Consider the following 11231-nt stretch of genomic DNA (forward strand, 5'->3'; position numbering starts at 1 on the left):
TCTGGATTGAAAGCGGAAGCGAACATATAGATTAAACTTTTTGAAGCACTCATTCGTTGGTGGTGATGGTGTTTACATGTATTTGTGCATTGTGGTTATTGACACCTAACTACAGTTAAGTCATATGCTGAACAGTATGGAACGTAGTCTGTGCAGACAAACCACAGCAACAAGGATATACGGCTAACATCTGGCACAAAAACGAAATTATTATGCTTATTTTTCTAACTCGCCCATGAACACAAACAGCACACGAAAGAAGTGGCACAGCCTCCGCTGTCCACATGAGGGTGGTAGGTGAGGCAGGTGGCCCCCATTGGATACACGGTGGACGTCTGCCTTTATATGAACCCTTAACTTTTGACAGCTGGCAAAAGTGGCAAAAGTTGGAAAGTGCATCCAATCTCGTGTTCTCGGTGCAAGCCATCACTGGTCAGTTTTGTGGCGTTTGACCCCGAGAGCATCCAAAGCAGCCTTTACCAAACTCCGAACAAACACCCTGCGACCTAAAACGCGAACGACTGATCACGAACATTACGCTGGCATGGGGCGCAGTTCCCTGTCATGACTACCCGCCAGGGTTACTTGCTTGCTTAGTAGCAGTTTGGCCATGGTTGCGATAAAGCTAGCCCATCGATTTGTTTGACAGCAAATGGCAGGCCTAACCAGCCCCTCAGGTAATCAAGTTTTGAGCGGTGTGATAGGATTATTAGTGCGAGGGTACTACAGGAGGGACTCCTTCACCTGCGAAGCTCAATGCCAGCACTTTAATGCATTGGTTGGCGTCGTTCTATGGATCCTCGTGGGCGCCTGGTTCTGTTCCATTAGGTTTCGGTATCATCTACATTCTGCTTATGCTCCCGCCTGTGAGTGTAAACACGCCATTATAAGCATTATATAAGCATTAAATCCCTCTTATCCCATGCCACACATGTCGCAATACCGAGTATAAATGCGGGAGCCATCAAGTACACACCGACACATGCTCAGAATTTATGTCTCGATCATGCAATCTTTTTTCGTTTCATGTTGGGGTTAGATGGCGAAAACTTGCTGTATCACACCATGCAACAGGTGATGTGCGATATATATCCTTGCAGGCTTATGTTGCCGTACATGTAGATGCTGGATGAGTCATTCGTCATTCATAAAATCTCCTCCACTAAATGTGAGAAAAACCAGCATGCAGCCAATATAACATGCACCTCTGGGGCCAGAGGTAGCCATACCTTTCCGTCTGAATGACATACTTGCGTATGCGCTATGCATAGCATGCGTCTCCAAGTTATCCGGGGTTATTGCCCGCAGCCTGGCCTGGCACCTGAGAGGCGTTGAGCGAAACTTCCCAAGAGCGACCGACGCCCACTGATTCCAGCAGGGTTGTCGCCAATGAGGTATTAGTGGGCGTAGTGGCCATGTGGTTAGTGCGTCGGAGTCCGACGCGAGAGTCCGGGTTCGAATCCGGGTTGCGCGATGGTCACTGGGAGCCAACGTGGCTAATGAAACCACTGACATGAAAGTGGTATGAGCACATGCGTCGCGTTGTCTAAAAAAAAGAAAAAAAACGACGAAAAAGCGGATGAGACAGGCACTGAGGCGGAATCTGTAGCTGCATGCCTTGCTCTCGTTTATTAGCTGAGGACATTGTTCTTGAATGATGCCGTCAGTCATGTTGCGCACACATTTTACAGGGAACTTCGCTCCGGGTAAGCTGGAAAACCAGTCACTTCAAGGGTAGTGTTCGTTGTGTGAGACTCAGCGGCAGTGGTGCAGCCAGAGGGTGCCAAAGCTTGAAACGCTTGCGAGAACAGTTTTTAGTTTTTAGTGTTCATATTTACTTTGCAATAACATTTTACTCGTTGCCCTGTTGTTTGGAAACTTCCCGCGTTGCCATCCTCAGTTCTGCAACTTTCTTAAGAAGTTTGAATCTAGCAAGATAACAGATAGCATCATTTTCGCGACTCACTAGTTTTCGGTTCACTGTTTTCCTCAGCTCCATTTAAACCAACACCCGAAAAATTCATAACACTCGTGTAAAATAATGAAATTATGATGTGAAAAGGGGAAAACTACCATAGAGCCTTCAGAACGAAGGTCGCCCAAGATAGCGTATCCATTGTTTCATTGGGGTAATGCACTGAGAAGGATCATAGAAGATAAATGCAAACCAAACCAAAAAGGCGTAACAAAAGCATTGAATTGAACGCAGCGTATAACGCATGGTAACAGGCAAGCTAGCAACATAACAGGCGTTGCAGAACTAGGAAAGTTTAGCGTTTACTGTTTTGCTCTAAGGTGGCAATATTCCGTTTGACATCTCGTGCACGACGGTGTGGGAGAAGTGTCAGGCACGAGGGGATGGAGAAACGAGATTAGCAAAAACCAATGATGGATGGATCGTAGATAACGACATCGGTGGCTGCAAGGTTCACGTCGATGTCTGCGCCTCAGACAAGAGCTGTGAGCCATGAGCTCAGACAAGAGCCATGTGCGAACCCACACCACCTATCGGAGCCCAGGAAAGGATTATTTTAGATGGACGCTGGCAGATGAAGTCTGAAACTCAGCGATAAGAATTTCGTGGTGGGTTGGGGCTTGCATGAATCATGTGATCAGGACTTAGCTGACGAAAAGTACACCGCTTAGACACCTGAAGAACTTCATTGTTTAGTCAGGTAACTCGTTCCTGATCTGGGGGCAGAAACGGCAGTGCAGCGCCAGCAGCGCAATGCGCGGGATGTGTGCAGGGTGTGTCGGGATGTGTGCGGGGTGCGGGATGTCTCGAAGGGGAAGAGTATCGGACTGTTCTGCTGACAACTGTCCAAATGCGACTGACTGACCGGCACCTGGCCGAACCGGGGCGAACCTGACCCGTGTGTTCGAGCCGGCGTACCGTGCCGCGCGTGAAACCCCTCTCAGTCGTGTCTGGAAAGGATATAGGGCAAATTATCCGATGAACGGTATTTGTGATATATATATATATATATATATATATATATATATATATATATATAGATGAAATAGATAGAGAATAGATAGATAGAATATCGAGAGATAGATAGAATAGATAGATAGATATAGATAGGTAGAAGATCGATAGATAGAAATAGATAATAGATAGATAGATAGATAGATAATAGATAGATAGATAGATAATAGATAGATAGATAGATAGATAGATAGATAGATAGATGATAGATAGAGAGAGATAGAGAGAGAAGAGAGAGAGAGAGAGAGAGAGAGAGAGAGAGGAGAGAGGAGAGCAGAGAGCGAGAGAGAGAGAGAGATAGAGAGAGAGAGAGAGAAGAGAGAGAGAGAGAGAGAGATAGAGAGAGAGAGAGAGAGAGAGAGAGAGAGAGAGAGAGAGAAGAGAGAGAGAGAGAGAGAGAGAGAGAGAGAGAGAGAGAGAGAAGATAGAGAGAGAGAGAGAGAGAGGAGGAGGAGAGAGAGAGAGAGAGAGCGAGTAGAGAGAGAGAGATAGAGAGAGAGGATAAGAGAGAGAGAGAGAGAGGGAGATATAATAATATATATATATATATATATATATATATATATATGTAAGAAACACTCATAATGGGAACATCACAAAGACACAATGGGAACACTATTGCCACAATCACATCGGAAGTGCTCACCGCCCACCACCTAGTAGCTCAAGAGTTCTGCAAGAATTTGTCTGTCTGTTTAAGGCCGGAGAGAGTTCGTTAATGAATATGCTTTCCCAAATTTGAAGGCGTCTTCTGTCACTGCACGTCCGTAAAATGTCAGTGCTGTCTGTCAGTTGTTGTCGTGTCAATGTCATGTCGTGTTCCTGTCGCATGTGGTCCAGAGGTGCCCCGTCACGTAAGTGCATTGTCAGGCGTCGTGAGAGTGTCGTTGTGGTCACACCAATGTAGTGTATGGGACGAAGTTTGCAGCCTTCGATGTTGCATTGGAATTGATACACTACATTGGTGCATTTCAGTTTGTCGGGTTTGTCTGGGCTGTTTCTCATAAGAAAGTTCGATATTTTCGTATTACAATAGTAAATGACTAATGTCTATTTTGTGGTCGTTTTTGCCTTTAACATGTTGAGAGATAATTTCCCGTAAAGCTTTTTCGTCCTGTTTGTGAGCAGATGTCATTTGATTTTGATAGTACTGTTTGACGGTCGGTTGGATGTCTTGCCTTGGTTTGCTTTCAAAGTGTCTTGTCATATGTCGCTGTGTCTCGTCTTCAATGTCAGAATTTGAAAAACCGTTGTTCACCAAGATCTGTTTGATTCGTGTCAATTCTGAATGTAGTTCTGTCCAATCAGAGCAGTGCTTAAATGCTCGTCTAAGAAAGGACCTTATCACGCTAATTTTGTAGCGTCGAGGACACTCACTGTCAGCATTTAAGCACCGTCCGTTGTTAGTCTGTTCACCAACCTATAGAATTGCAAAACGTCTTAATGGTCTTCTGTCCCCATATCTTCCCATGTCTTACAGCTTGTCATCAACGGATGAGTTTATTGATATAGTGCGATCTCGTCAACCTAAGGGCCTACTAGCCTCTCTAGATGTTGAAAATCTATTTACAAACGTGCCCATTGAAAGAACCATATCCATCATCCTTGATCGCGTCTACAATCATCCTGAAATTCCTCCTCTCAAAATATCAAGGCGCCTTCTTGAACAATTACTAAAAGCCTGCACGTTGGAAGTTCCTTTCTGCGGGCCTGATGGCCGAATGTATTGCCAAATTGAGGGTGTTGCGATGGGCTCACCTCTAGGACCTCTTTTCGCTAATTTCTTTATGGGACACGTAGAAACTGTCATACTACAAAATGACGACATAAGACCGGACATTTGCTGCCGCTACGTAGACGATATCTTTGTAGAAGTTAGGGACATTGACCAACTAGGACATCTCAAAAACACCTTTGAAGAACGGTCTGGCTGAAAATTCACAACAGAGCTAAGTGTGCAAAACGTAATACCCTTTCTTGACGTAGCTGTCGATGGACAAGGACAACAATTCAAAACGGCCGTATACCGAAAACAGACTAACAACGGACGGTGCTTAAATGCTGACAGTGAGTGTCCTCGACGCTACAAAATTAGCGTGATAAGGTCCTTTCTTAGACGAGCATTTAAGCACTGCTCTGATTGGACAGAACTACATTCAGAATTGACACGAATCAAACAGATCTTGGTGAACAACGGTTTTTCAAATTCTGACATTGAAGACGAGACACGACATATGACAAGACACTTTGAAAGCAAACCAAGGCAAGACATCCAACCGACCGTCAAACTGTACTATCAAAATCAAATAACATCTGCTCACAAACAGGACGAAAAAGCTTTACGGGAAATTATCTCTCAACATGTTAAAGGCAAAAACGACCACAAAATAAACATTGTCATTTACTATTGTAATACGAAAATATCGAACTTTCTTATGAGAAACAGCCCAGACAAACCCGACAAACTGAAATGCACCAATGTAGTGTATCAATTTCAATGCAACATCGAAGGCTGCAAACTTCGTCCCATACACTACATTGGTGTGACCACGACACTCCCACGACGCCTGACAATGCGCTTACGTGACGGGGCACCTCTGGACCACATGCGACGGGAACACGACATGACATTGACACGACAACAACTGACAGACAGCACTGACATTTTACGGACGTGCAGTGACAGAAGACGCCTTCAAATTTGGGAAAGCATATTCATTAACGAACTCTCTCCGGCCTTAATCAGACAGACAAATTCTTGCAGAACTCTTGAGCTACTAGGTGGTGGGCGGTGAGCACTTCTGATGTGATTGTGACAATAGTGTTCCCATTGTGTCTTTGTGATGTTCCCATTATGAGTGTTTCTCACACACACACACACATATATATATATATATATATATATATATATATTATATATATATATATATTATTGGCTGGCTGGGTGGTGGCATCTGCGAACCAGGCGGCAGGTAAGCTTGGCATGCGTTATGAACATAAAACCATCCGGGCAAATTGTTTGATGTTTTTTATGTGGAAGGCGTGGGGCGGCGCGGAGAATTTCTAGAAATGAAGGCAGAGGAAACAGCACGGAGCTAAAAATCGCGTGATTGAAAATGGTAAGCAAGATTCTAATGCGACCATGTAGTGGCAGTGGGGGGGGGGGGGGGTATATCTAGTGGTAAACGCGTCTGCATCAACCACTGCGCGTCTGGGAAACCGGGGGTACGGGATTCGATTCCCGGTGGTGCTCGCCCGTCCTGTCTGGGTGAGAGGCAGGTGACGCCTTAAAGCCTTAATAACTGAGTGCGTCGTAAAGCCCAAATGACGACGACGACCCTGTAGCTGAAGTCGGCTACTGCACTGCTGAGCAGGCAGCGCAGCAGGCGCTCAGCTGCCGCTTGTATCTGAAGGTGTCTCAGCTCTGTCATCATGAAGCAGTGGGCGCTGCAGAACTAGCAGCTTCTTGAATTATATCCAGATTACTTTGAGACCACCTCGAATGGCTCAATGGTGCCTATGCTTTAAGAACTTCTGGCTATTTTCCTCTATTCCATGTTGCATGGGTGATGGACGCTGCACGGGTGGACGTCTCGTCTACAGAGATGGCAGAGAAGATTGCAACTCTGACAGATCGCTTCTGGTCCGGTCACGACGCCGACCTGGGTGTCGTCTTTTCTCCCCGCTACACGCATTCGAACGACATATATCGCTTTGCGTAAAGATGTACGAGTCGAATGAAATCTGAATATTTACTTGCAAGCTCTTTTGACCCTTTCATTCCGTTGCCGACTGGTATCGCTCATATCGTGACGGAAGACATCCATGCACAAGAAGGCGACTGTTGACTTTTGACAGATCTTACTACAAGCGCTGCGCACGAAAATTTCAGGTGAGGTAGACATCTGGACGCACCCAACTCAAGTATGTGTCCGCACTAGACTTTCCTTGAAGCACAACGTAGAAAAAACGTGCTCTACCAGCACGGTTTCTCTGTTTTGCAAGCTCATTTTTGGCATGAGCATATAGAGTGACAAAAAAGTAGAAATTTTAGAAGTCCAACCGGACAGAAATAACTATAACGAAATAGAGTGACGCCACACTTTCGATGTCATATGTAAGTGACGCATAAAGTACAGCTCTGTGTATCGTGCGATGCCTTCTCATATGCCAGGTACTGATAAATACAAAAAAAATCAACTTTTCAGCATGACATTCACCAACAACCTCCTTCGCTGCACTTCCTGAAAACAGCTCCGACACCGGGCTGCACCCGCTTGGAGACCACTCGGAATTGGCCGCCCCAAATATGGTTTGCCTGCCATACCATGCATCTACTAGACGTACAATTACGCTGGTTGGTCGAAAGGCGCGCCGTACCTCTGCCCGAACTGGTAGAAGGCGGGACCGGCAGCCGCGATTCTCAACGCGTAACGATGCGTATTTATTCCGGTAGATACAAATGTCGCTCCTGGGAGAGATGTGCCGCAACGATGCTGAAATAGAGAAGTTTTTCTGTGCTCCCAGACAACTAATGCTGTGGACATAAAATTGGCAACCGTAATTGATGCGTATTAACACGGAAGTGGCATGTGTAAACAAGCAAGTTTTGTCACCATAAGAGCAAAACGGGAGGACAAGAGGACAAGGGAAGAGGGCATGACGGAGTCAGGGAGCTGCAAAATTACGGCCTTATAGGCCAAACCTACCGGGATTAAATCAGGCTTTCAGGTGGCGAGGGTTTCAGGTTTCAGATGCGTCGTTGTGTGTAGTGCGTAATGATATCAGTTTTTTAAAGCGCAATCTTGAGTATTTAAATTAAACTTATTTTGTTGGCCGGTCATTTGTCAATTTGTTATGCTGCTGGCGAACTAGCCCACATGAAATTAAAATGGTTCGCATGATACGAGACACATCCATACAAGAGGAATTTTCGCGCACCTAAGGTAGCGCAACAACAATCTAATTATAAGCATGCAGGTGGCGGTCCTATTAAAAACTCATGCATGTTCTTCTCCACTTGTACAACAAACCGTTGTTCTTACAGCGCATTTACGTTAATCCATCTGAAACAGTTTCCTTTAAGCCTCGATCCCACACAAGTTTTGCTTAAAGTAATTGTTCATTATAAGCCGTTGAACGCAAATGAGTATTGTTGAGTATTGCTGATTATGATTATGTTATAGGTTACAATTGCCCGCACCATGGCATAGCTGAATCGGAAAATATAGTACGACGCCAAATTCAGCCAGAAAGTGTCCTGCACCCTTGCCTGCACCGCTCGCGATTCACGCAAAAATCGTAACTTGAATAAGGCAGTATTTTACACGGGACACGCTGTGGGCTAAATCGAAGAACAAAAAAATGACCTTCAAACAGATTGGCTGACTAGCGTCAAATGGCTTGGTCCGCAAACCCCGTACCTGGATCCTTTAATGTAGCAGGATATGTAACGTCCCACAGAAACGAAGGATATATGTTCGTCGTACAGAGCAGTGCAGCAGTGCAGTGCAGTGCATTAAGCTCTACATAGCTGGGGCCTTCAGATACGCAAAGGTTTGAGAGGTCACGCTGGAAATCTCCGAAGTGCGGCGATGACTTAAGTCCTTCATGACTAGCGCTGTCTCCATCCCCGACAAGCAAAAATACATGCCGCGACCGATGGCCGCCATAAAAATGTTTCTTTGGCGCCGTGAGGCGGCCTGTAAAGGGTCGTCGTTACTTTCAGATCAGAATGGACAAATGCTTGCAGTGTCCCTTCCCCACCCCTCTTGATACGTCCCTGCAGGATTCTATGCTTTTAAATTAAGGTATGATAAAAATTATGCGAAAATTTGCAATACAAATTGCCATTCACCCAATCAAAGTGGGCCAAACCTTGAGGAAAATATGGAGGGGGAGGAGGCCGTCGGGCCCTCGGCTCGGCCCAGCCAGCGATGCACAGAAGTTGACACACTTGCTCAACAGCAAAATGGCAAAGGATTCAAAGCTTGACCCGTATGCGCTGCGTCCCGTGTGGGAACAAGTGATAATAACACGGAGTCATAAAAGGCTGCCAGCGTGGATGCCGAGCCAAAAGAAGAAAACAAAACATAAAAACACACCAACGGCCCAGACGTGGCGCTGCTCTCCGGGCAAGCTCTGACACCCAACAGCTGGCGATGCTTAGACTCCCCGCCATGCATCCCATCCGTTCCTCTTGAACTTGTCTTACCATCTGAACGAGTACGTGACCTCTATGTATCGTCCTGTGTCACCCTACTACCTCCATCTTCGACCGTTCGGACCACTCAAGGTCCGATGTTTCAGGTCCGAGCCCCTGGCATTGATCTCTGTGCCCCGCGGCAACTACCGTCAGGGAGAGCGAGGGGGGCTCAGCTGATGACCCTAAACAACGGTATCCAACACTAAATTGCCCCACTCGGCCGCCCACCTGTAATCTCTAAATTTCTTTCTCATATGCCAGACCTCCACCCTCCACGACTGCCTACACCCCTGCCCTCCCTGTTGCCCTCCCCCCCTCCTCCCTGTGCGGCCGGGGGTCCTCCCGAGGCTTCGGCAAACTGCCTCGTTGCAGATCCTGCCTGAACTCACCATGGTAACGGCGACGACGGAGAGACGCGTCTCGGTGGCGGCCGGTATTGATTGCCACCGGAGCGTTGCTCGAGCGGAGTGAGACTCAGACGCCGGTCATGGCGGTGGCCAGACGTCTCCCGCGCCGCTGCTGACCCATGTCACACCAGGTCAGTGGGGTCAGGGCGCCGGCGAGACGGCGCGGGGGAGGGGACAGTGGGGGAGGGGAGGGGGACTGGCGGTGAGGTCAGAGGCGTGGGTGAGGTGCGGGGTGTGGTTGGCAAGGTCGGCGGAGGAGATTGCCATAATCGCCTGAAACTCAAATCACATTCAAGGTCAGGTCGCCTTTAAGGTCAAGCCACCGAGATCACTGCGGTTAGTTGACGGAGAGGTGTCGGTGGGACCATGCTTATGAGGGGGTTAGATGCAAGTTGTCCCCGATGGTGGCCAATGGAGGAGAGTCACTGAGAAAGATCAGGCAGGGTGAAGGTCGCAAAAGCAAGCTTGATGGAAGGTTATCTGAAATATAATGGAAAAAGGTCATGAAATGGGGTCATAGAAAGACGTTTACGGAGAGGACTGCTGAAGCTCTTGCTAACGACAAGCGTTTAACGAGACTCTCTGAAGAGGCAGACATGGGTCAGGTTATTTGAGTATGACTTTCGAGTAAATCATCATGGACAGGAAGTGAAGGCGTCCTGTTTATATACGACGGAGATCATACACAATTGGCTCGCGCATAGAATGGTCCCTATACTGATCCGCTTGTTATTGTCAGCTGAATCCAGGGGTCTTGCAAAATATTCCGACAGCCCATGCCTTGACAATCAGCAATTAGTTTATCGTCCATCTGTTTCGAGGAGGAAGGAGAGACACTAATGGACTGCTGTTGCTGTGCATAACAAAGCCAGGGATGCACTTTGCTTTTCGGTCTGGAGGGCTCAGTTAACAACTTTGCTTTTCGGTCTGGAGGGCTCAGTTAACAACTTTGCTTTTCGGTCTGGAGGGCTCAGTTAACAATTTCGACAAAAAAGGTCTAAACCGGGAGAAACCCGTTCGTTGGCGCATTTTTGGGTGGGTTGTATTATTATTTACTGCTCGGCCACTGCCCTCCCCCAACTCATTTTGCAAAATTACGTCCTGAGCAAAGTAGCTTGGAAAAGATGAGATGGCTCGCAAGAAGCGGCTCGTCGAACACTGCTGAAAACGACTGCATGATATATAACACATGTATATATACATATATGTATAATATATATATATATATATATATATATATATGTATATATAAACATATCTATATATATGTTTTAAATATACATGTACATACACACACATATATAGATATACATATCTATATGTATGTTTTAAATATACATGTACATACACACACATATATAGATATACATATCTATATATATGTTGTATATATATAAATATGTATGTATAATGTATGTATGTATATGTATATATAAACATATCTATATATATGTTTTAAATATACATGTACATACACACACATATATAGATAGATAGATAGATAGATAGATAGATAGATAGATAGATAGATAGATAGCTAGATAGATAGATAGATATATATATATATATATATATATATATATATATATATATATATATATATTTGTTTTGCTGTTACCAGCGTCAACAG

The sequence above is a fragment of the Pollicipes pollicipes genome, unplaced genomic scaffold, assembly GCF_011947565.3.
Source record: "Pollicipes pollicipes isolate AB1234 unplaced genomic scaffold, Ppol_2.1 Scaffold_4219;HRSCAF=4965_pilon_pilon_pilon, whole genome shotgun sequence".
NCBI classification, from domain to species: domain Eukaryota; kingdom Metazoa; phylum Arthropoda; class Thecostraca; order Pollicipedomorpha; family Pollicipedidae; genus Pollicipes; species Pollicipes pollicipes.